Here is a 26,241-nt window from a genome sequence, read left to right as displayed (position 1 = left end):
CAGGTTCTATGGGGCTCTATCACTCTATTATATAAAGGGGACAAATATCACCTATGAAATAACTTAGTTTAATCATTTATCTCAAAAGTGAAAATGTCTGAGAAGCCTAATCTTGAATAGTGAATAATTATTTTTCCCTTCCCAAAACGTTTAAGAAAAACAAATGTATGTATATACACATACATATACATTTGTAGGAATATATTTATGTAATATTAAAGATAATATAAAACTGTACATATATGGCTTTTAAAATTCAAGCAACATATGAACAAAAAGAAGAGGAAAATAGATTACTATTTCAAAATTACTGGGGAATTGAGGAAGAACATTAATATAATGCAATATAAAATAAAAATATTAAACACATAAAAAATTTAAAACTTTCAGGTGTCTTCATTAATGGCATAGTAAAGAGGGGGAAATCCACACTTGCATGTGGTCAAAAAGAGGAGTACTACTTGTTTTTATTCAGACAAAGTGGTGCCATCTTTCTCTGTACCATGTCCTTGGCATAAGGGTGCTACATCCAAGAACTGCTCCTTGTTTAGTCCCTTCTGTCCTGCGTCAGTTACAGCGGTCTTGTCTGGGCTCTGAGGGACTTCAGTGGTGTGTGTTTCCCATTCCTATCCCATCTGCAGCAAAGTGCTTATCCCAGAAATACGTATTAGGCATAGCTGCGGTATAGATGACTTGCACTATCTCTTGCCTTCTACAAAGACCAGAAACCTCATCATCTTCTAGAAAACAATAGACCTTTTAGTGTTAGCTTCTTAGCTATAACTCCCAAAATATCCAAAAAAATGGTTTTTTCTTATTCGGTATTTGATTTGAGTTTAAGAAAATCCCCTGAATTCATTCGTATTGAGGGTCTGAATACTGACTCACGTTTGAAAACAAAAACAAAGACTTGATTACAGCTCCTGTGGTATGTCACAGGAGAATTTGTATTTGAACCTTCTTTGGGACTTAAAAAAAAAAAAAAAAGGCTTCCCAAGCAGAATCAGATGAGAGAGGGCTAGGGGTGGAAGGAAAAAGGCAAGCTTCCAAGTCATGAACCACACTGCTGTCCTACCTGATACACCAGGCCACCTGGTCCAGGCATGGAGTCCCACTGGAGGCACTCAGGGTGGGATTAAGGCTAATGACACTGGAAGCAAGTTAGGGCTCAGTTTACGGCCTGGTCACATGGCAGCCACCACAGCAGCTGTGCTCCTCAGGTTCTTCATTTGCAGGTATTCCAATAGCACCTCCATCGTAAGGCACGTGAAGTGGTGGGCATGGCACCTGGCACACGATGTGACCACTTGGCTGGTATTACTCCTGTTACTGCTATTGCTGGAACTCCCACTATTACTACTGCCCCCATGCTAGCATCACTAGATTGTATGTTTCATGCACAGCAGTGGTTACAACTGCAGTCTGACTTCAAATGCCAGCTTAGGTAAGTTCCTTATTTAAGCTCTCTGTGTCTTAGTTTCCACACATAAGCAGAGTATGATAATATCACAGAGTTATTGTGAGTAAAGTTAATGAGTAAAATGTTTGCAAGAGTTATGCATAGTAAGGATTTTTCCACTTATCCTTAGTGTCTGAAGTTTTAAAAAATGGTACTTAATAATAAGCATACAGATCACTTATAAATCAGGCATTTCATTAAGCTACACATACATGCTCACCCACATATGTATGTATGCATGCATATTTTAACTACTCTCATTTACAGATGAGAAAACTTAGCAACAGAATGTGTAAGTAACATGTTAAGTGACAGAGACACAATTTAAACTCAGGCCATTTGGCTCAGAGTCATGTTCTTTATCCTTATACTATGCTGCCTTAAAAAAAAAAAGTTCAAACAATGAATACATGTTCCTACTGAAAATATACCAAAAAGTCAATCACCTTGATCCTAATGTTTTCAATGAGTATGAACAGCTCTTGCAAAGTGCTCAGGAAGGGAGAACAAAGGCATGTGGAAGGCAGAGAAGGACCAACTTCAGTGTTCCCTTTGCAGACCTGGTAGGAGCTTTCCAGTCAAAGTTGGAACACCAGAGTGGCCTACATGCACCAAAGGAAAAAAAAAGCCCCCAGCATTTTGACTCTGAATCCAAAGTCACTCAGTTTTTTAGCACATTACAAACTGACATGAGCAAATGCTTATTATGAGCTTGTCCTCCCGTGATACTGTGAGGAAGTGTAAATAATCAAGAGCCTGGATATTAGTCTTGAGGAAGCTTACAGAAGGCATTTTTAGCTCATTTCCTAACCCCGCAGTAAAGTTAATTTGGACATCTACAAGTTTTCTAGATTGTAGTGGATGTGCTGGACTCGGTGTCACTAAACACCTTCCAGTTGAATTTGAGGTCATTTGAGGTCAAAGATATATTCATTGGTCACAATAGAATAAGTTGACCAGAAGGCCTCATCATCAATTCTTCAATACCCTTAAGGCCTCACCTAAATTTCCACTCCAAAAACCTAGGAATTTTAGGTCAACCATATGTTGAATCAATATTTTACAATTAATCAATTTGGGGGAATGATTCACTGCTTTTCTCATCCTCTTTGAATTAAGTTTCCTGCAAATGTCTTAAATTTGGGTCCTTCTAGATCTTCTTTTCAGTTGATGATTTCCAATAAAGGACTTGAAGTCATATAAAATCTCAACCAAAAACATCAGATAATAAATGGAAAGAGATGGAGAGAGACCATGACAGGAAGGATGGAGGGGCTGAGGAAAAAGGGAGAAAGTCAAAACGGGTTACTGAATTCTTAAAAAGACAAACATTTTTTACCTGCAAGATTAGCATATAATAAAGTTTGCTGATATACTGTGTTGGTGAAGTGTGGGAGAAACTGGCACTCTCATAGCTAATGCAAATCAGTAAAATTGCCTCTGGAGGTGAAATCTGGAACATCTATTCAATTTTAAGTGCACACACTTTTTAGACAAGCCACTCCCTGGTCATAAACTTCATAACTGGGTGCCATCTCATACTTCACCAAAAAGGCATCCAAATTCTGAACACCTCTTAATTTCAGGAGAGATATTAGTTTCATGATAACCATGGGCATACAAATTATACATAGTATAACTTTGTCTTAACACATCGTTATAAAAATAGGATGCCCAAGTAGATAGAGATCATATTAGCTCGTATCTCTTTGCTGGCTAGAATAGGAGATTTGTTTAGGCGGCTGCTAAATTTTATATAATTTGAGGGTAAGGCTTACTGAACCAAGGATCAAGCTATGCTGTAAGGGAAAAGGTCTGGGTTTGAGAAAAGGGATCTATAGGTTCTGCTCTCTCCTTTGTCAGCAATTCTGTCCTCTTGAATATAACATTTCACTTCACTGATTTCTCTCAGAGGGAATGAATGGCAAACATGAGTTAGCTATAAGTTTGCTTCACTTTGAAGGAATCCATCTACACTTCAGCTAAACTGAGCTGAACCTCAATCTGTTCACACTAGGAGAAAAAGGAACTAACACTTAAGAAGTGAGTGCCTACTGATTACTTGGCATTGTTGTTCTTCATTATGTCTCTTCACCCTGCCAACAACTTTATAAGTATTATTATCTTCCTTCTTTGCAGGCTAAGAAACTAAGGCTTACGGGAGTTAAGTAGTTTCCTGGATTCCAGAGTCAGGAAGTGACACTGCAAGGAATCAAATCCAGCTGGATTTACCCCCAAATCTAGGTTCTTTGCTTTTTGCTCTATTTTCTCTATACCCAGTAAACAGAACAAGAAAAAAAAAAAAAAAAAATCCCCGCTACGAATTCTGTCATAACAGGAATACACCCAGATGCAAAGCAAAATTAGACATATATTTTGAAAGAAAAAGAACAAAGATAAGTTTGTTCACCAAAGGATTAAACAGATAATTCTTAAAAACTTTCCTGAATCACCAAAAGTGACTTAAAATCTATGTTTCTACAATAGTGCTAAAATAACCAGACAATTTGCGGTTAATGGACTCCATTTAGACTAAGGTACATATGAATATTAGTTTCTTTTTTTTCCTATCAGTTGTGTTATACATAGACTGAATCATTCCTATACCTAGTGAGGAATAGTTTCAACTGCAAGGTCATTTGTATTGTTAACTTGTACCAAAAACAGAAGTAATGCATTCATCCTGTGAATAACTCCAGAACTCGAAGTTCTCAATGACCCTTTCTTCAATTTGGTTACCATTTATAATTTTCACAAGGTGGGATTAGAAGGTGAGGAGGCAGAGTACTTACTTAAATCTAAGTAATGGCTAAAGGACTAAATTAAAAACTGCAGTAAAATATCTTTACTGAGGTTATTTGTACGGAAGACTACCTCCCTGAGTTTCGGAGTTAATTTGAGGTGTGATCTAGTTTTCTAAACAAGGCTGGAGCGGGGGAGAGGGAGAGACGAGGTGGGGGTAAAACAGCCTCTAAACTAATGGCAAGGGTGGAATAAGCTAAAATGAAGTCACTCCTCACTCCTTGGGGAGGGTTCTGTTTGCAAGATGGACCTACAGGCAGAGAGAGCAGTACATCTCCAACCTGCTGGGGCAGAGGCATCCTCCTTTAGATTTCAGAGAGACTTACTGGAATTTACATGACAAACGAAATAACAAAAGGTGTTGCAGTAAACCCCAAAGAAATTACCTCTAAAGGACTTTGTCAAACTTGTTTATGCTTAAGATTCCTCAACTTGAATCAGCATAGATTCAGTGTACGGTATTACTGATTTTCTATTTGTAAAAAATTGTAAATTGTATGCAATACATATACCTAAACTTGATCATGTAACTGGGCTTCCAGTTTATGATGTTACAAGTCTAAGAAAATATTCTCTCTCTAAAAAAAAAAATTCCCTGCTATCCAAAACCACTTGGAATTAAGGTTACCTCTACTGTAAATTAAGAAACAAAAGGAAAAGATTCTTCGAGGATTGAGAGTAAAAATGTATGTGTGATCTTCTGCTTTAATGAAGATCTAGAACAATAACAGGTCATCTACACTGTAAGAAAGAATAGAGACAAACATGGGCCTAAATGAAACCCTGGGCTTCAGGGATCACCTGCAGACAGAAGGTGTGCTCGCTTGATGTTTTTTGTCACTTTATCTTAGAGGTCACATGTGTGTACCCTTCAGTGAGAAGACAGATTGAGGAAGGCGGCATCTCCTATGACCACCTCTACTATCTTCCTTCCTTTTTGGGAATTTTTGACTGGAGACATCGTGAGTTAGGTTATTCAATGCAAGATGTCAGAGACACACACTGACCAAAATATTTTGCCAGAATAATATTTTTTAATTTTTTATATATTTTTAATTTTTATTTTTTATCCTCACCTGAGGACAATGCTTACTGATTTGAAAGAGAGAGGGAGGAAGAGAAACATCGATGTGAGAAAGAAACACTGATGGGTTGCCTCCCATACACACCCAAACCAGGGACTGAACCCCCAACCTAGGTATGTGTCCAGTGGAAATCTAACCCGTGACCTTTCAGTTTACAGGACAACACTCCTACCAACTGAGCCACACTGCTCAATGTCAAAAATATCTCCTTGTTATAACCTGATTCTAATCAATTCAGAGAACTTATTGGGATCATGTTCCAAGAACCCAATGGTACCAGGTTTGCCCATTCCCCAAAGTAGCAGGAAGGCCCACAACTCAGCTAAGGAAAAAACCCACAGAATTCTGAAATATAAGTTTCCATTTATTTGTGGGTCATTTCTAAGCTCTATTCTGAATCATTGGCCTACTTGAGTATTTGTTATATTATTCTTATTGTTTTATGTATGTCAGAAATAGTTCATAACTTTTTAAAAACAGTGTCAGTGTCACACTGAGGAGCCCACAGATCGTTCTACAGAGCAGGACACTAGATGATTAAAGAAGGAAGAGCTGGTGTATTAAGAAGTATGAAAATATTCAATAAAAACAAACTTCTGTATCCCAGAGTGTGATTCCTCAAGAAGCTAAGAAAGGATCCACTTTCAAGACTTTGTAACACTTTCTTACTTAAATGTTAATTCCCTCTTGCAGTGCTGCATAATGAATGCCTTTTAAAAATCCTGTAGCAACACACAGAGCCATGTCATTCACTAACCTTGGAATATTCCTAATGAGGTGTTCCTCTGTGATACAAGAATTACTGATGGGGAATGGAAATAATGAATGAGGGAAGTGGAAGATGAATGATAGAGAAGGGACACAGTTAACATTTTCCATGAGCAAGATCGATATGCTATGTAACTGAAACATAATAAATCACTTCATCAACTAACCCTCAACCCTGAAGAAAGCAACTCATAGGTTTGGCAGCAGAATCCAGTAAACAAATTACCCTGAGAGATTAATTGGAAGTGAACTAAGGCCTCGGCAGCATTTCTTTCTTCCCACTGTACATAGTACAACTGTGCCTTAAAACTATGGAGACAGCTTTAAACAATCTAAATTCTAATTTATTGAAATATTGTTTTATCACTTGCTATACCATCATAATTCTTCACCTTTTTGCTTTCTCTTAATAGAAAAAACCATGATCAGAATTGAGACGTAAAATTCCAGGAATCTTGATTCAAATATAAAGACTCATAATTAATTGTTGCTCATTTATTTTAATTTATTGTTGTTCAATTACAGTTGTCCCAATTTTCCCCCATTGCTGTCCCCTGCCCTGCCCACTCTCCCAATCCCAGAGTCAAACCCCATCCAGTTATTCATGTCCATGGGTCCTTTATACTTGTTCCTTGATTAGGCCCTTCCCCCTTTTTCCCCATTATTTGCCTTCCTACTCCCCTCTGGTTGCTGTCAGTTTGTTCCTTATTTCCATGCCTCTTGTTCTATTTTGCTCGTTCCTTTATTTTGTTCATTAGGTTCCTGTATTAGGTGAGATCATATATTTGTCTTTCATGGCCTGGCTTATTCCACTTAGCATAATAGCATAATACTCTCCGGTTTCATCCATGTTGTTGCGAAGTGAAGGAATTCCTGCATTCTCTCTGCTGCATAGTACTCCATTGTGTAAATGTACCACAGTTTTTTGATCCACTACTTTACTGATGGGCACTTAGGCTGTTTCCAACACTTGGCTATTGTAAATAGTGCTGCTATGAACAATGAGGTACATAGGTTCTTTTGAATTGGTGTTTCAGGATTCTTAGGGTATAATCCCAGCAGGGACCAATGGATGAAAAGGCAGTTCCATTTTTAGTTTTTTGAGGAGAGTCCATACTGTTTGCCAGAGTGGCTGCACCAGTCTGCATTCCCACCAACAATGCATGAGGGTTTCCTTTTCTCTGCATCCTCGCCAACACTTACTACTTGTTGATTTGTTAACGATGGCCACTATGACCAGTGTGAAGTGGTTTCTCATTGTGGTTTTAATTTGCATCTCTCCAATGGCTAGTGATGTTGAGCATCCTTTCATTTCTATGGGCCTTCATTTCACAGATATGGAACAAATATTTCAAAAATTTATATGGAGCCATAAATGACCCCAAATAGCCTCAGCAATTTTGAGGAAGAAGAACAAAGTAGGAGGGATCACAATACCTGTTATCAAACTATATTACAAGGCTGCTCTAATCAAAACAGTCTGGTACTGGCATTAAAAACAGACACATAGATCAATGGAATAGAATGAAAGCCCAGAAATAAACCCATGTCTCCATGGTCAATTAATATTTGACAATGGGGGAAGGAATATAAAATTGAGTAAAAATAGCCTCTTTGATAAATGGTGTTGGGAGATCTGGACAGGGATATGCAAAATAATGAAACTAGACCACCAACTTACACCATACACCAGAATAAACTGAAGATGGATAGAAGACTTAAATATAAGCCGTGACACTATTAAAGTCCTAAAGGGAAACATAGGGAGGAAAATTTCAGATCTCCCACGTAGCAATATTTTCACCAATACATCCTCTAGGACAAGGGAAATACAGGAAAGAATAGACGAATGGGACTACATCAAATTAAAAAGCTTCTGCACAGCTAAAGAAAACATCAGCAAAATGAAAAGTGAACCAACTGTATGGGATAATATATGCCAATGATACCTCGGACAAGGGTTTGATTTCCAAAATATATAAAGAACTCATATAACTCAACACAAGGGGGACAAACAATCCAATCAAAAAATGGGCAAAGGACCTGAACAGACACTTCTCTGGAGAGACTCATAATTTAGTTTCCCCAGAAACTTAATCATTTATCACTCCAGGCTAGGTCTCAAACCTCAAAGTATGGGATGCCTGTATCAAGACCAGAGTGTGGTAATTCCAAAATTACGATGAGGTGGACTTCAGATAACATGCACTGCAAGTATATTTGGAGTTCTGATGCATGGCAGCCCAGAACGTGTCACCAAGAGACATCCAGTCCATCCTGCACTGGCCCACAGGCTAAGAAAGAGTTTGTGCACAAGTCTGTACTGATTAACATCTTGGAAACTTAAGGAGAATGATTGATTTCGTGCTTCCTCACCTTAGGTTGTGCCCTCATCATCTCTCAAATGGACTGATATAAAATGTGGTCTTGCCCCTACCATACTTCCCAAACCCATTCTCCACAGTGCAGCCAAAGCGAGCACTTAAAGCACAGGTTTGAGCATTTCTTCCCCTTCTTAATATATTCAGGTGACTCCTTACTGCTTTCAAGATAAAATTCAGTATCTGGCTGCATGGCTTACAACTCAGCAAGAAGGAATAGAGGCAGTGACAGTGGCACACCTGCAGCAGCCTGTTGAAGGCTGGTACAAAGGGAAGTCTGTATTAGTTTCATAGGGCTGCTGTAACAAGTTACCACAGACTATAAATGAATTTCTTGTCTCATAGTTCTGGAGGCTAGAAGTCCAAAATCAAGGTGTCAGAAGGGTTGGTTTCTTCTGAGGGCTGTGAGTAAGGATCCATACTCTCCCCTGGCTTTCCGGTGGTTCACTGGCAATCTTTGGCTCATAGAAGCATCACTCTAGTCTCTGTGTCTCTGTCTCTTCCCATCTTCTTTTGTTTATGGCCATCTTTGTGTCCAACTTTTCCGTTTTTGTGAGGACACCAGTCATATTGGATTAGGGCTCACCCTAATGACCTCATTTTAACTTTATTACCTCTATGAAGACTCTATTCTAAATAAGGTCACATTTTGAGTACTGAGGGTGATGACATCAACATATTATTTTGGGGGACACACAATTCAACCCACAATAAAGTCCTGCTCCAAGCTAATGCCTGGCTCTCTAAGCCCCTGCCAAGTAAATTTCTACTGGTTTCTGTTTTGTAGAACATGGTAAGTTACATATCAAGTATGAACAGAAATATGTTTACAGTTATATATTTTTAAAGGTTGTTTGCACTTTATTTATATATCACCTCCTTCCACAAAATATTTATATTGCTTAAAATGTGTTTTTACCTTCAAATTCCTAAAATTATTCCTGGCAATAATAACATTCACAGCATAATATTTAAAAATCTGTAATAGAATTGATTAACTTGGCAATTCTCTCACAGAAAAATCTCTGAGCCTCAGTTTCCTAGCCTGTAAAATAAAAATAGTAAGATTGTCCATTCTCCCTTCCATATTAGATTTTGCAACAATAAAATAACCCATACCATAGAAGATTGTTTTGAAAAAGTGTAAAATGTTATAAAAAGAAAACGTTGTGGTATTCTTATTCTTCCTTAGTTTTCTTTCTGTTACATATTGGTAATAGAAATCAAAGTTCTTAACAACAGAAAGCAGAACAAGTGAAGGAGTGCAAAGGTACAAGGTTTACACTAGCAGGTCATTTTCCTTCTATCTTAACTGGTCTCACACCATGCCATGTCTAAGCTGTTAAACCACATACTATACTCATCACTAAACTTTTGTCTTCTTACTTGCATTCTGGTCCCACAAAATCTATCAGTTATGACAAAAGGACAAATAACTTTTGGAAAATAGGAATGAGTGTATTAGTAGGTTTTTTTAAAGAGGAAGCATATAAAACCAAGTAGGATAAAAGACACCTAATTAGGAAAAACAAATGGTAAAAAAACAAGCTCATTTCTATTGCTCCTTGATAACATGGTTCAGAGATATGTAGTTTTGTATTAAGCAAAAATGTGCTTTTTCCAGAATAACCAAATACAAAAGGACAAAATTATATCATCTTAAACAAGATGAAATGATTTGGTGTCAGATACCAGGGTCATTCTTTAATCAAAGAAATAAAACCAGTGGTGCATTTTTCTTTCAATTTAGCAGAACTTGAGAGGCCATTTTTTACAAGTAATATTATTGAGTTATATAATGTTTTAAGTGGTATAATATTGAGGTGGAGGGGGATAAACTGATTCTTGTAAAGTTCCCAGGCACAGAGAGTCATTTTAGTCACCAACTCTATCGCTGTATAATTTTAACTAACCCAGGTAGAAACTGCCCATTGGATGAAATTCTACATGGTCTATGTGCATAATGGTCCTGCAGGGACCCTCTAGTTGTACATGGGACCTGCAAATGAAAAGAGTTGTGCAGGAAGGAATTAGGATTGAGGGCCTTGGAAAACAGCAGAGTGTGGAATGGAGTAAACATGACTCATGAAGAGCTGTCATGGAATGGAAAAAATGTTCTTTCCAGGAGTCCAACAGACTTGGGTCCTGGTTTACAAACCAGTATTTATAGCTATATAACCTTAGATAAAGGCATGTGAGCAGTTCCCTCATTTTAAACTGGAAATAAAAACTGTAAGCAATTTTTCTACCTCAAAAGATTACTGTGAAACTCCAATGAGATTATACATGAGTCAGTGCTTTGTAAACTTTACTTAACAAATGGAAGATGTTATTATCTTGGGTAGAGTTCAACTTCCCTACAGTCTATCTCAAACTACGAAAACTCTTTTACTCTTGGGGTCCTAAAGGAAGTGTCCAAAGACAGTTATTCCTACTTGACTGTCTTCTGTTCTGAACATAGTAGACTTCTCATTATTCTGTATAAAACATAAAGGCCACTTTCATTTGTCAATGCTATTATCAATGCCACTAATATTTCTATATAAAATATCGCCAAACCCAATCTTGGCTCAGAAAGTTCCCTGGGTGGAACAGGTTAGCTAAACAATTAGTGTCTTATAGTTTGGAAATTATTCTTCTAGGATAATACCTGTAACTACTGATAATTGTACCTATGGTTTTCCTGATGAAGACCCACAAGTCTGTGTTTTTAAAACTGCTTCTATTATAATCAGCTCATTTAAAAAAAAAGAGTAATCTCAGGAGCACTGAAAAACAGTACACATATGTGGTAAAACTGAAGTACTGTTGGCTTGACACAGCTGCAGATCTCAAGGTTATGATGGAAAGGGAACTCCCTTTCCTGTTAATGTGTCATTGTGTTTAGTGCCATCTTGAGCACTAAAAGTGCACCCTTTTGATGACTTACTCTAAATGGAAGAGTGAAATGGGCTTCACTTCCAGAATCAAGAAGCAGAGCATCCCAAGGACAAACACTATGAATCTGAAATTTTGGACTTCTATATTTCTGTGTATTTTCAGCACTATAGTTTCACTATAAATAATTGATAAGAAGTTGAATATTGGTAGCAATTATTGTCATCTCAGGCTAGCATTCTGGCTTAGAATACACATGATTTCTACTCTAGATGCTCCCTCATCAGATAAGGATAAATTCTAGATACAACCATTCTTTATAAGACAGGAAACAAATCCTCCATTTATATCAGTATTTCCATAAGAAAAGAAAATCTCAGTGACACCTGGATACTTTGAACAACTTACATCCTTTCCTACTGTATTCTTAGACATATAAGGATTATTTGTTCATCAACTAGTCATCAGAAGTTGCAGAGGTCATGGCCAGGGTCCTTGGTGAGGCCAGGGAAGAAGGAGAGGTCTCCTAAGTTGCCAATGCTAAGTGAAGTTTTTTTGTTTTTGTTTTAAGCGAAGTATTCGTATTTCAGGCACTGGCTGTAATCTCAAAATAACTGCCCTGTATCTACATGAATAAGGCTGATAAATTCAGGGTCCCCTGATGCAATGGCTCTCAACCAGGGGCAATGTTGCCCCCCCAGGAGATAATATAGCAATGCCTGGAAACAGTTTTGTCACTACAGGGGGTAGAAGCGGTGCTACTGGCATCTACTGGATAGAGGCCTCCAATGCAGCTAAACATCCTACAATGCCCAGGTGAACCCCTTATCAACAAAAAATAATCTGGTCCAAAATGTCAGTAGTGTGAGGTTGTGAAACCTTGCCCTAAGTAGTAAAACAGTTCACCTTGCTAGAAAATATGAGACAAACCCCCCAAGTAGATATAAACACATAAGATATGGACTTATATATTAAATATTACTGTTAAAACCTCCATTTTCTCTTTGCAGTCACCCTCAATAGCTTTTCATAGAAAGAAAAAAAAAAAAAAACGGAATGAGCAGGTGCTAGAAAGATGGGAGGAGGTGGGAAATAACAGAAGGAAAAAATAAATATAAAGAGGAAAAAATCCCTATCCTTTCTCTGGATGTAGCTATGCCATAACACTTCAATAAAATAAAATAGGTTCTCTGGAGCCAAAGAAGTTTTATTACCACAAACATGAACATCATAAAATTTTCCAAAAGCTAAAATGTAAGGTTCTGTTCTCTAGCTATCACGATCCACAGTAAACAAACCCAATGCATGAAACAAAAAAGGTTTTTCATTAAGCACTTTTTTCAGTAAAAAAGAAATATAATTGTAATTGTGTGATCTTAAAATTAAAATTATTCCCACAGACTCACTGAGCTTCAGTGACCAAGAACAGAGCCCCCGAGCGTTTCCCTCACCTTACACATTCAGAACACCAATCTGAGGACAACCCTAAGAGCCTCCAATGAGCAGCCATTTCACATTGCTCCTTATCAACACTACAGAGACATTTTTGGAGTAGGGTCTCTAAAGAGAAGTCAGCCAAGCAATTGAGAAGATAAATTCCAGTACATATGATACCATCAAACTCACTGATAAATTAATTTATTAAAAGACAGAACCTCAGCATCTCGATGTTAAAAACAGGGTGGGGGTGGACTACCCACTGCTTTCTGAATCCTTTTAACACACAATGACCAAGAATTCATCCAGTCTGTTCCTGGATCCCTTGATACCTCAATGTCACCCCAATGGTAGAACTGACAATGTTATTTTTCTTTTTACAATATTAAGTTCTATATGAACTAAGGCATATATATCATACCATTAACATCCCCTCAATGTCAAGAGCATAAAACCATGATGATAGAAACATCTTTATTAACTTGGAGCCTGTCTTCCTTGTTTTCTGTCTGCTTATCTTCTGGTCTGGAGACAAAAATACAGGTATGCCAATGGCAGGCCAACTTGGAACAACCGTTTCAAACCTATTTTTTAAAATCTTCAATGGTCCCTTGAAATTCTACATAAATGAATTGGAGGTGGGGTCAGGACAACACCCTAAGCAGGGCAAAGGAGATACAAGGTACTGGGTGAAGAGCAGCTTGCTCTTCTTACTACTCACTCTTCTTTCACCCACCCTCATGGAATCCAAGAGCAAAGACACATGTCTTTTCATGACTCTACTTCTCATTTCACTTTAAATCAGGCCAGCCAATCTCATAAACATAAACACCATCATCTATACACAGGTGATCCCCAAAATTATTACATATCAGTTTAGACTTTTCTGATCTCCAGACTCACCATTTGGGACTCAATCACAGGCTCCTGAAACTTAACAAATCTAAAACAAAACTGTGTGCTTCCTCCCCAAACCTTCCACAATTACCTCCATCTCAGTCAAAGGCTATGGGAATCCTTCCAGATATGCAAGCCAAACCCTGGGATCACCCCTGACACTTGCCTCTCACACTCCATATCCAATCCACTGGGAAATCCTGTCAGGTCTATCTATGTTTATATAGCTATAATCCACCTGTTTATCCCAACTTCCACTGCTGGACAAAAGCAGGAAGACCAGAGAGGCTACTGCAATAATCCCATTCATGGAGGTTTGGGCCTCCTGCTTCTAGTCCATGTTCTGCTTCAATATACTCTCCAAGGAGCATTCACTGATTGTATTAAAACATAAATCAGATGCTATTACTCATCTTCTCAAAACCATCCTTTTCTGACAAGGTTCTAAAAAATGTCAAGCCCCCATTTTTTTCCTGACTTTCTCTTCTCTCTCCTCCTCTTTCACTGTACTCCAGCCACCCTGGCCTTCTCAATATTTCTAACACATGCCAGGCCTACACTTCTGCCTCAAGACCACTGCGCTTGCTGTTCTCTCTGCCTGAAATTTTCTCCCTATCCCAAAGGTACCCACGCTATTTACTATCTCCCTTCTAGAGTGTAAGCTCCAAAAGGACAGAAAGTACTGAGCCTGATCTATTCACTGCTAAATCCCCATGGCCTGAAAAAGAGATTGCCATGAAACAGTTGTCCAATAATTAGTTGTATTAGCGAAGTAGAGATAGTCACCAGAGATCTTTCTTTCTGTTTTGCACTGGAGGGTCACTTTTAGAGACCACACAGAGCATGCACATCTATAATCAGATGAACGACTTGGCATTAAAATGTAAATATAGCACAGTACCCTCTGTGGTCCTGGGATCTGTCTCTTGCTTCAACAGGGTTTGGACTGAACAGACCTAGGGTCACGCTTTCTTTCCAAGTATCCTCCAACATCTTTCATAGTCACCACCTTTGGAACCACCTCAGCAATCCTCAGCCCCCGAGACCAGCCAACACCATTTCTTTGGCCTTAAATCTTCATTGCAGAACGACCATGAGCTCCCAAGTTCATCAGAATTATTCCACCAAGGTGGAAGCCGCCGTAAACTGCCTGGCCAACCTGCAGCTGCGGGCCTCCTACACCTACCTCTCTCTGGGCTTCTTTTTCGACCGGGATGATGTGGCTCTGCAGGGTGTGAGCCACTTTTTCCGAGACTTGGCCGAGAAGCACAAGGGCACCGAACGTCTCTTAAAGCTGCAAAACCAGCGTGGTAGCCACATTCTCTTCCAGGACATGGTGAAGCCTCCCCAAGATGAGTGGGGTAAAACCCAGGACACCATGGAAGCCACCTTGGCCTTGGAGAAGAACCTGAACCAGGCCCTTTTGGATCTTCATGCCCTGGGTTCTGCCCACACAGACCCTTACCTCTGTGACTTCCTGGAGAACCATTTCCTGGATGAGGAGGTGAAGATCATCAAGATGGGCGACCACCTGACTAACATCCACCAGCTGGCCGGCCCCCAGGCTGGGATGGGTGAGTGTCTCTTCGAAAGGCTCACCTTCAAGCATGACTAGGAAGGAAGCCTTTGGAGCCCAGAGGCCTTTGAGGGGCCCCTCTGTATTTCCCTGGCATTTGCCTTTTGCCTGAGCTTCTCCCTGAAACAACTATAGACATCCCTTTGACCACCCTGGAGCCTTCTCCCATGCAGTGGACCAAATGCAAACAATAAAGCTTTTTGCAACAACAACAACAACAGCAAAAAGTAAATATAAACCAAATATTTAAATATCTAAAAGATCTTTAAGTGAGACAGTTATACAAATAACCTTATAATTTCTTTCAATGTTAAGATAATTTTACATTATTGTTTTGAATTTTACATAATATCTCAGTAAAAATGAGTGGAGAAACAAAATTAAGTGAATTAGAGATGGTCAGTATAATTTTTTTTTGAAATGCATGAATTCTGTACTTAAGAATTTTAAATTGTCCCTCACTGCAGACACCCTCAATCAAGCCTATTCTAATTTTGGCTGAGAATCCAACTTCAAAATTTCACTCCCAGGCATAGCTATTTCACAAGTGCAACAGGAGCCTGTCAAGACACTCAGCAGCATCATTCAGTCAGAACAGAATGGGTTTCTATTTATTTATATTTTTTGCCAAACTCATTACTCACTGATTGCACATTTCCTTCAAAGATTGCTGGCTTATTACAATCAAGCAACTAAAAATGCTTTTATGACACTCCAAATGGTCAATATGTACTCTTAATTTTGAACTAAATTACCCATTGATCTACTAAAATCTATGTTCTTGACCCTGTGGTCTAGTAAAATTCATTTTTTCTAAAGTTCTGAATTCAAGAAAAATGACAGTAACACGGTTGTTCATTTTGATTTACTACCTCAATAAAGTAAGCAATTAGTGATTTCTCCATTATTTGTTCAGATTATACTGCTCCTTCTTTACTAGTTCCATCATGAAAGCCCCAGTCCACAAACATAGCACAAAACCAGGAGAACAAAAGAAAGCCAGCCTTTCCCAGGTACACAATGGAGCAGGAGCAGGCTGACCCAGATAGCCTGAGTAGCTGGAGCCCTCACCAAAGGTGGGTCAATGTGCTGGGAAGTTGAGAGAAATATCTGCTACAGAGACAACTAGAGATAATTACCATAAACTCAATCCTTGCCTCAAGAACTTGAACACTAGCCACCTGGATTTCTGATGCAGTTTGGGACTTTCAGGGGGGAAAAAAAGGATCCTGTCTCATTGTTACACCTTTATAACAGCTTGTATCCCAGTATACCTCCCACCAACACCTTCAACAAGTTTCGACAAGTGCAGCTGAATCACTTGAGATGGGCCAAAAGGTCAAGGCCCTGAAAGTTTGTCAGCCTGATTACCTAAAGCCACTGGAAAGCACTCTATGTGTTTCAGAGAACAGGTAGATTTTCCACTACACAAAAGCAGCTTTGTTTCTATATATGTGACGCTTCATAATTAGAATCAATTATTTTTTTTTCATTGTCGCTCCCGATAAGCTTGTTTGCCTAGCTTCATTTTCCTAAAACACTTTAAACATTTCTAGGAAGGGTGAGTGTCGGCAGAACACTGAAACAGGCCTTGAACCAGGACTGTGGTATTGCATGATGTTTACAATTTGTCATCCTTGGGGGTAATTTTGCAAGCTTAAACACACCAAAGGACATATTATAAAGAGCTAGGCAATTTCATTTTGTTTGAATATATTTATGGAAATGGACCAAAAGTGTCCATAGAGGCACATTGTCATTTTTTCCTTGAGTGTGTGCCAGTTCATGACCAAAAGCAAGCATTCAGAGAATAGAAGAACATTTATGACTGCACTGTGTATATCAAATAAGCTACTCTATGAACAGATGGGGAATATTGTTTTTCAGGGTCTGAGTAAAATAGCCCTTCACACCAAATTTCTGCACACAGTGGTGGATCTCTCAGTGATTCATTATGACCCTGCCCTTGAAAATAAGCAGATCTCCCTCAAGAGTCAGTGCCTCCGGGATACGGTGACATCACACATCCTCATGACTTAGAAGGATGATGAGCAGTGGGGAATTATGCACCAAGGTCATGTAATTCGGACAAGGTGAGAAGAAACTGAGTAATTCACTTGAGATAACAAGAGTTTTCCCAGCAGTGGTGACTGTATGTCAATGGAATCCTTGGAGAGTAAATTTTAAAAAATGGTTGGGCTGGGAAAGATTTAGTAAATTGAAATGCAAGTCATAGGAGCCAAGACTGATAAGAAAAAAGTAACAAAACCACTTTGATGAGACAGGGTCACCACGCGTTTCTTCTTCTTTTCAAGGGGTTGCAGAGAATCAGGGTAAGTCAGGGGTGAAGTAGGAAGGGCACTTCTAGATCCTTGGGACAGAAACAATAGTGTGCTTAAGTCCTCCTACACACACAAAAAGACCACGTTTCCCATGTTCCCTTGCAATTAGCTGGGGTCATGTGACTGAGTTCTGGAGGCTGGGATGCCAGAAGAAGTGAAGTGTGCAGCTTTTAGACCAGCTCCTAAAAACTTCGGTACAATCCTCAACTTCTGTTTTTTTTCCCTAGACTCAGGTTGTGGAGACATTTAGATTGAAGGATCCTGAGTTACTATATGATTACAAGAAGAAAGACAGAACGTGAATAAGAAGTTGGATTACCTTAATATTTGCAAAAATGCTTCCTAGTTATCATTTGTCTTTTCAGATATTATGTTATTGCCTAAGAGTATCTCTCATCTCATTCTTAAGCAGAGTGATTTTAGAGATCTGCAAGAGCAATGGAAAAAAAAATAATTTTCTTTCAGATCAGCAGAACACAGGTTACCTTAAGAAATGTCTGGGTATCATTTTCAGATGTGCTGGAGGGAACAAACTGTCTTTTTCTTTCATATAAGTTAAAATTTGTTTTATGTACTTTTAACTTTTTACTATTATTAGAAAATTTCAAATAGTCACAGAAACAGAAACAACAGAATAATAAACCTCGTTGTATCTCCATCACTAACTCCAAGTATGTGTGTACACTTAGAGTTAGTGATTGACAGATATATACATATATAGCCATATACATGTAGGTAGGTAGGTAGGTCGGTAAGTAAGTAGGTAGATAAAAAGATGAGATAGGTACATAAATGGACAGAAAGATATGGATATATATTTGGGGTCTACTAAAAGTTAACCTAATCACTGCGCCAGAACTGTGGGAGGACTCAAAAGTAAATAATGATTTTTAATTATGCAGCAGAAAGAACTGTATGAATCTCAAATTCCACAAATTACTTTGCTCTGAGGGCTATAGCAAGGATTAAAGTAATCCAGTAGCTCAGAATTTGTAAGTTATTTTCTTTCCCTCCCATTCCCCTGAAGGAATTTTCATTCTAAGGGAGAAGTTTAATACTTCCTTCCTAGTAAAAACGTAGCTACTCCTGGGAGGGCATGAGCACTGAATCTTTTCTCCATCATTCACCGTTTTATATGTATGAATTTTTCTCTGCTGAAGCTCTTTCCCAAAAGCAAGACTTGAATAGATGGAGAGAAAAATAAGGAATGAAGCAAGGGTCCCTGAGGCAGCATGGTAATTCTGAGGGATAGTAGGAGTTACTACAAATGCAATGTAAGATGAATTTCTACTTCAGACTGTTGTCTAAGGTGGGGTCCCCCATCTCTTGGCTAACAAAGCACCATTTATGTGATCTTTTCACACTAGAAATTGTGACTGGGAATGAGGAGAGTGACAGAAGAGGGTTAAGTAGCAGCAACATTTATCACCAAAGGATGGGCTTACCAGACCCAATATCCATATGCCAATTTAAAAAATGAAGCACTTTCAAATAACCATTCTAAAATACAGGAAAGAAATCATTCTAGAGAGACAAGCCTGAAATGTTTCACTGTAAATTTTAAGAGCAATACCAATCAAATGTCCTATCTGGAACACTCTGAGCACCTAAGTCCACTGAGGTTGACTCCAGGCTGTGGTCTTTGGTCACACAGGCAAATGGCCTGACCTTGGGAGGCTCAAAGCCCAGATGAGGCAAGTGCTTCTAGAGCAGAATGCTCAAGCAACAACAAAAAAAGTCTCTCACTGTGCCTTCTCTAGCCTAGACAGATTGAATCACCGGAAATGGGCGCCACTGATGAGAATGGACTCAATTTGCACTTCTCTATCCATCTCAAACATTTAACTCTATTCTCTATTAATTCAGTCTGAGAAGAAAAAATTCCTAAGTAAATCTTAGCAGTGGAAAGTGGGGGAAGGGGCCTTGAAAAGGGGCTGACAGGCTCAGCATAGTAAGTGCCAGTCCAAACCTTTGTTTAACAATACTTCACTCTCTTTACAGATTATTAAAAAAATATTAAACTAATGGAAGGCTACTCATACAGGATAATGTATGTAGCCTCCACCCACATTTTAATCATTTGACATAATTGATCAAACAGCTTTGGGCTCTAGTCTTCCCCAGGCTTTTAATCTTTAAAGCCCACCAAGGAATATGTTCTAATTCTTGCTTCCATTTACGTGTTTTCCTGGCTGACCACTTGGCACACACAAAAAAATCTGTGTTATATGACAGCTGCCAAGAGATACATTTTAATGAAGAATTAAACTATAAACTTTAAGAGACAATAGACATGGTTTGGGGGAAATCGAGGTGCCATTTCACATGCACTAAAGCACACCCAGTGATGCTACCTCTTGAAATTTGTGTGTTAATTGGATTTGCATTTGTAGTAACTAGTGTGTGATTCTTTCTAATTTAAAAAACATTTATTCCTATTTGATAGTAAAGGTCCTCTGTGATTCGTCTAAAGTAAATTTTCAGCCTCACTGCCCACTTTTGCCTAGTCTGGGATCATCAGACTACTTGGATGTTCTTTTGTTTCCCTGTGCTCTTTCACACCCCTTATGCTAGCCCATAGTGTAGTGCCTCCATTTGAATGGCTTCATTCCCTTTTTCTGTAAGAATTACTCTATTGTTTCAAGATGCAGTCGCCTCCTCTAAGAATCCTGCCCAGACTCTACAAACATAGCTCAAACTTTCTTCTCCTGTTTTCCCATTAAAATAATTTGTACAGATCCCATATTACAGCCCTTGTTTCACTACTGTGTAAATAACTATTTACACAGCTGTCATCCCTAGAAGATTTCCAGTCCCTCAAAGGAATGCCCCATTTATTTAGGTCTGCCCTTCTAGGACAGGGCATGGAATGTGTCATGTACTCATTGATCAAATGAATGAATGAACATGCATTGATTGGGTGCACATCAGTTCAAATACTACTTGTGTAGGACAACTATACATTCTGGTTTTCCTATGACACTCCTGGCTCACACTGATATTCAGTGAAATAAGCCCCTTTTACTCTCAAGGGTCCTTATTTGAATAAAAAATTATATGGTCACCCTAAGTTTGGAGCAGATTGCCTCTGCCTGCCTAGAACCATGTCATCTCATTTTCTAATTTCTCAACAACTTTCAAATTTTTGTTTAGTTCCTCAAAATTCTCCCTCAAAAGGATTAGTCATTCTTCCTACTCAAGTACAGTATATATGACCCAAGAAAATAAAAATAAATACTGCAAAATAAGAACACACAGGTTTCATTCCACTTTCTCACCAAATTCCTATCTACACCAACCTCTTGCATAAGTGATGACATCTATTAAATCAATCTATTTCCCCTCTGGATAAAGGTTGCCCAGAGTTCAAATAGATAAAAAAATCAAACCTGTCTGCCCATGCACAGTGTATGGATTTGCAAGTCACACATCCACTGCCCAGGGTGGCAACATCCATTGTCTTCATGGTAGTATAGAAGCCCCGAGTCAGTAATTAAAGTAGAAACTAATATATATGCCTGGAAAAAGATTAACATCTCTTTTCCACATTATTCTACCCAGAGCTTGAAGAAAACACTTCTGCAAGATTAAAGAGACTCAGACTACCTTTTTGGGGGGAAAATAAATGTGTTTGGTGTTTCACTCTGCACACTCAAATTCTCTCTGAACTAAAAGATGTCAGCACAACCACTCAAAATACGGGTAATCAAGCAATATTCCAAAGGTCACAAAAGGTGTTTCTAACAAATTGCCAAACTAATTTTCCACACTGGTGCACTCTGAATGAACTAAGAAAAATATATTTTAAAATCTATATAGGAATAAATCTCAAAAGGTTTGGAATATATTCCCTTAATCAGGTCATTTATGAAAAGATTTACATATTCTTTCTAATTTTAAAAACATTATTTCAGGGCATGGAAATTAGAAAACAACCACAACACAAATACAAACTAAAGGAACATTAACCATCATGTAGTTAACGATTTTGCTTAATGAGGATAAAGTCTCAAATATTTAACCTCTTAGGGTTTCTTTCATTATCTATTGTTTTTCATTAATCCTAGAATCACAAGGCAAAGAAACATAAACCACGATTTGCCTTAAAATCTGCTACGAGTTTATTTTTCAGGACAAAGTTCATGACAGGCCAGTTCCCCAGGTAATGTGGATTAAATGTCTTCTAAAGAAAAATAAAATTAAACTACTACCAAATGGAAGGTTTCTAAACTGTGTTTTGGGATGTGAAATCCTATTTGACAGATGCCTTACAGACTATTGTTAATGCCCCTTTTGATGAGAATATCTGTGGTTTTGCTTTACCTGTAAAAGGTTTGTAATTTATGGTGACATTCATATGTCTATAGTATGCTGAACATGCATATACACAAATAAATATGTTGGTATCTCTTATGTAAAATTGTTGGGAAAAATATCTTGCAATTCAGTTGTATTTTTTTAAATTATTGCGTTTACATTAAATATTTGACAGACTGGTGCCTTAGGGATATGATTTGGAAGCTAAACTCTCTGATCTTTACCAGATGTTTCACTGGTGGTGTTTCAGCCTCAAGAGACAAAGAGGATATTAATGATAAATTTATTTATTTAATCACATCTGGAAGATTTGATAAAAAAAAAAAGAGAACTAAATATTCCGGTAAAACTAATTCTTCAGAAATATCCATAGTAGCAAAAATATTTTGAACATCATTTTATATTAAGAGCAGAATGGATGCATTGTATTTGGAAGGGAGAACACTCTGTCTTACCTTTAAAAATGGGAACAATGTGACAGATGAGTCAGCTCCACTTTTAACTCAGGGAGGCAAGCAGGTATGATGATGTGTTGCTCAGCACAGTCTCATCCCAACTTTTAACTGATATTAATTGCAAAGAAAGTGTACTCTGAATATGAAACGGACACTCAGTTGAAAAACCTTCTGCCTCTACCACAGTCACTCTGTCATCTTCCTTCCTCTTATCCCTGAATTTTATTCCAAGTGAACATGAAATTACCCTAATCATTGTAAGGTCATAAATGATAATGAAGATGTACTTTCTCCTAAATACTGCCTCCCTACACCTTAACTGAAATGATATGGTAGGCCTTAATTTATCTAGAGTTCAATGTCAGCACATTTGGAAGCTTTCAGAGCACTGGTTCTCACCCTTGGCTGCCCATAAGAATCACCTGGCAAGTGGCACTCCAGACCAATTACATTATAAATGCTGGAGGTGGGACCCACGAGTACACACTTTATAAAACGTTCTTAGGATTCCAATGTTATTCAAGGACCGCTGTCCTGGAGGCACTAAGCAGGCAACAGCCAAACACCTTTCCAGTCTTAGAAAATTCACTTCGGGATTTCAAGATAGTAGCAGTGTGGGTAGAAGCTACACTCACTTTCTCCTAGGACCAAACTGGAATTACAAATAAATTAAAGAAAAATCATCTTGAATAACCAACTGAAGACTAGATGAAAAGGAGTCTTAAAACCAAGGATTTACAGAAGAAGGTACATCAAGCTGACAGGAAAGATGGAGACACAAAAAGGGCTGCGGCTCGACTCTCACACGTGGTGGCTGAGGTCACAGAGGGATATCTCCATCTGAGAAATATGGGGCCTAATCCCCAAGCTGAGCTCCCCAGACCAGACCAGAGCCAGGAAGCAGTGCCCGCATAACATCCAGCTGTGAAAAGCAGCAGAATTTCTCTCTACCAGAGAGACAAAGTCTGCAGCAGACACAAGCACCCTCTTAAAGGACCAACACAGAAATTTTTGTCTATAGCCACCCACCATGGTCTCTGGCAGAGGCAGGGAGGAACAGGCTAGTGCCATAGGAGGACAGTCTGGGATTTGTGGCTCTAGGGAAGAAGTTGTGGAACAGCTACCAAGATCCCTGTGCTGAGCCATTTGCTTATACAATAGATGCCATCTTTCTTGAGTGAAGCATTCCCAACGTGGCATCAGCATGGGGAAAGCAACAGCCCTACCATCTAGACTTCCTCTTTCCCCTCTCTGCAGAGCTTGGGTCCTGCTGAAAAGTTAGCTGCCTTAGCCAGGGTGTAGAGATCTGGGCAGGCTCAGAGGGTATCAGTGACTAAGTTGTCTGGCTTTGGAATGGGTGCCAGTCCTCCCACTTCCCCATGAACCAGACTGGCACTTCCCCCTCATTAAAGATATGACAGAACAAACTTCCCAGCTCCCAGAAGACACAACCTCCAGGCACCAAAGGCCTGACCCACCCAACTCCTACTGGCTCCATCCTGCCAAAGTGAAAGCAAAATCCAGCACAGGCTGAGTCATGTGACCTTGGGTCAGGGACCACACCCACCACCTTCCCTAAAGCCTGACTGGAAATCCCTATCCCTATCCTCGTGATTTTGCCAGAGGCTCTTTCACTGTCTGAGACTAACAGGCAGCCAGCAGAAGGAGGCAGAAAGAGGCAAATCTCAGGGTGCCTTAGGAATTTTGCTGAACTGCCCTCTAATCTTATGTTGGAAAAGCCAGCCTTGGTGCACAGCTTGGTCCTTCCTATGTGCACTCATGCCCAGCAGAAGCAGCCACAAATTGCAGATCATTTATAGTTCTAAACAGGTTGCTGAGAGCCAGGAACAGATAGCATATGACACTGGTCTGCACCAGGGTCCCTCCCAAGAGGCCCAGAACCAATGCACCCAGTGGCCAGCTTCAGTCAACATCAACGAAGGATCCAATAAGCTTCACGAACAGCACATTCACAGGGAGATCTCAGCAGGCACCAGACCCTGCTAAGTAGAAAATCACTTCATGTGGTCAGCACCTGCATAGTAGCTCGCATACTGAGATTAAGGTTGAGCCACATAGTCAACCATCCTGAGGGTTGATCCCACAAATGGGCCAATAGCAATCAAGACTCAACTAACAAACAAAAAGAATGTTCCTAGAGCACCCGACTCAGGTGATCAAGGAGACTGCATGCCGCTGGGTCCCACAGGACACTACTACATAAGGCCACCCCACAAAGACTGGTAGTCATAGCAGATATATCTAATATATAGAAACAAACACGAAAAAGAAGCCAAAATGGGGAGAAAAAGAAACAGGCTCCAAATGAAAGAACAGAAGAAATGTCCAGAAGAAGAACTAAATGAAATGAAAGCAAGCGATTTATCAGATATGGAATTTAAGAAAATGATTATAAGGATACTCAGCTACAACAGCATGATAAAGCACAGAGAAACCATAAGAAAGGAACCAGTCAGAAATGAAGAACACAACATCTGAATTGAAGAATACTCTAGAAGGAATAAAGGCTAGGTTGAATGAAGCAGAGGACTGAAACAGAGATTTGCAAGACAAGATAGAAAAAAACATCCAGTCAGAGCAGAAAAAAAAAAAATGAATGAAAAAGAATGAAGATAGTTTAAGGGACCTCTGGGAAAGCATGAAGTGTAACAATATCCATATCATATGGGGTACCAGTAGGAGAGGAGAGAGAGTAAGGGATTGAGAACCTATCTAAAGAAATAATGACCAAAAACTTCCTAACCTGATGAGGGGAAAAAAATGAACAAGTCCAGAAAACACAGAGTCCCAAACAAGGTGAAGTCATATCATAATTAAAATGGCAAGGGTTGAAGACAAAAAAAGAACTTAAAAGCCTCAAGAGAAAGACAGTTATCTACAAGGAAGTTCCTATAAGAGTGTCAGCTGATTTCTCAACAGAAATATTTCAGGTCAGAAGGGAGTGGCATGACATATTCAAAATAGTGAAAAGCAAGGACCTATAACCAAGACTCATTTATCCAGTAAGGCTATCATTTAAAATTAAAGGAAAAATAAAGAGCTTCCCAGACAAGAGAAGCTAAAAAAAACTCTGTTATCACCAAACCAGTATTACAAGACATGTGAAATGACCTGTGAGTAGGAAGAGAAGGAGAAAGGGGAGGAGAAAGGACAAGGGAAGGAGAAGGGATGCAGGGAGGGGGAAGAGAAGAGGATAACAGAGGAACATAATTAAAAAAATAAAATGGCAATAAATACATACCTATCAATAATCACTACAAATGTAAATGGCTTCGATGCTGCCAACAAAACACATGGATAAGAAAACAAGACCCATATATATGCTCTCTACAAGAGAGAGACCCACTGCAGAACAAAAGATAAACACAGACTAAAAAGTAAAGGGATAGAAAAAGATATTTCATGCAAATGGAAATTTTTAAAAAGCTGGTGTAGCAATACTTGTATCTGACAAAATAGACTTTAAAACAAAGGTCATAGTAAGAGACTAAGAAGAATACTACATGATAAATCAAGCAATGCAACAGGAGAATATAACCCTTGTAAACATTTACACACAAACATAGGAAGACCTAAATATATAAGACAAATCTTGATGGGCATAAAGGGAGAGATTGACATAATGCAGTCATAGTAGGATATTTTAACACCCCATTGACATCAATGGATAGATGTTCCATACAGAAAATCAACAAGGTAATAACAGCCTTAAATGACACACTAGATCAGATGAATTTAATTGATATCTTCAGAGCATTTCATCCCAAAGCAGAAAAATATGCATTCTTCTCAAGTGCACATGGAACATTTCCTAGGGTAGACTA

At 38.8% G+C, this 26,241-nt stretch overlaps 1 protein-coding gene and 1 pseudogene across 1 annotated transcript in view; one reads left to right on the top strand and one right to left on the bottom strand.

Moving 5' to 3' along the window:
- The window catches only part of GLIS3 (GLIS family zinc finger 3), a 319,845-nt gene that overhangs the window by 272,125 nt on the left and 21,479 nt on the right, over positions 1–26,241 (bottom strand). The gene's annotated exons all lie outside the window — the stretch shown is intronic.
- LOC150013074 (ferritin light chain pseudogene) lies at positions 14,800–15,321 on the top strand (annotated as a pseudogene).

The sequence above is a fragment of the Furipterus horrens genome, unplaced genomic scaffold (genome assembly GCF_987537825.1).
Source record: "Furipterus horrens unplaced genomic scaffold, mFurHor1.1.pri manual_scaffold_4, whole genome shotgun sequence".
NCBI classification, from domain to species: Eukaryota; Metazoa; Chordata; class Mammalia; order Chiroptera; family Furipteridae; genus Furipterus; species Furipterus horrens.
Note: the sequence above shows the minus strand (reverse complement) of the source record. Positions and strands in the feature narration are given on the sequence as shown.